Here is a 1,493-nt window from a genome sequence, read left to right as displayed (position 1 = left end):
AATGTATTAATAAACTATGTTAGCCAGATAGTTTTTTTTTTTGAAGCATCCTTCCAAGGACACCATGAGGGTGTTTATTCCACGCGATTGTTTTGTGTGTGTCTGTGCTCGCTTGCCCGGGTGTGTGTGTGTGTAGATTATTTTCGTCTCTACAGTCTGTTTAGACACGAAAACATGATTGCAATTGACAATCGCGGCGTTTTATTGTGAAATATTGGTTATATTTTGAAAATAAACCGGATTTTCTCATGTATGTTGATGTAACTTCCTGCCAAAAATTGACCCGGATCACTCGCGGCTCGCGCACAAAATAGACCAGACGTCGAAACGATCCGCTGCACGGCCCGGGCCTCCGCGGAGAACCGGGCCGCTCCACGCCTGGAGTGGACCACGCCGTAGGTTAACATGGACGCCGAATGAAAGCTTCCTCCGCTCTGTGTCCAGTGTGAACCCGCCGTCAGAATAGCTGTGTTTGAGATCATGCAGGCGGACGCGGCGCTGCGCAGAAGATCGCCTGGATTGCGGTGCATGTTGGGTATTTTGGACTCTTACGTTACTTGTCAATCATCATGAAAATATCGCGGGAAAGCGCCCACCCAGGCGGTGCTGCTGCAAATCTGGCGCCGCACTGTCTTAAGTCTATGTCTTCAACCCGTCTATATGACTACAAAACAATGCATTGTGGGTAACGGTGTTCTGACAGTTCTTGTACTTCGACTTGATTCTGATCAGAAATAACTGGCGCTAAATAAAGGAAATCTGTGCATTTTGTTACTCATACTGGAAAATAGTGAATCACTGATGTAAAAATGAGGAATATTTTGGTGGTTTTATGTGTTATTGTTGCCTTTAAAAGTTTGTTTTTTGAAAATTTGTTTGTAAACATTTGTTTAGAGTCTCAGAGTTCAGAAAGTTTTTCTCACTTGTTAAAAATGTTATTTAAAGCTTGAAAGTGATTTTACAAAATCTTTAAACATTTGCAGATGTTTTTATTGTTACAGAATGTATATAAATATTTATGTATCAATTGTATATAAAAAAGTATCATTTTACAAGTTTTATGTTTTGTGCTTGTTTATGGTAAATGTTCAATAAATGGTTAATAAAGTTTATTAACACATTTGTAAAGCTTATTACCAGTTTACTAATATGGTTTTGATCCCACTTTAGATAAGGTGCTGTAAAACATTTAATAAATGGTTAACAAAGTTTATTAATACATTTATTAAGCTTGCTACCAGTTTACTAATATGATCTTAGTAGACAATGGTCTGACTGAGTAGTCAATATTCTCATTAACACTATCAGGTATTTGCAAGACACCTAAAATGCTAATAAATATTTTACTTGCATTTAACACATTATTAATGCAATAAATTAATCCTTTAGTTTATTAAGGATTCTTATTAAGCTTATTAACACATAAGTGAGTGTGAGACATCTATAATGATAATAAATGTCTTACAAGAACTGTACACATTAATAAGGCTTAC

The sequence above is a fragment of the Oryzias melastigma genome, linkage group LG16, assembly GCF_002922805.2.
Source record: "Oryzias melastigma strain HK-1 linkage group LG16, ASM292280v2, whole genome shotgun sequence".
Classification (NCBI taxonomy): Eukaryota; Metazoa; Chordata; class Actinopteri; order Beloniformes; family Adrianichthyidae; genus Oryzias; species Oryzias melastigma.
This window is presented reverse-complemented; position numbering follows the sequence as displayed.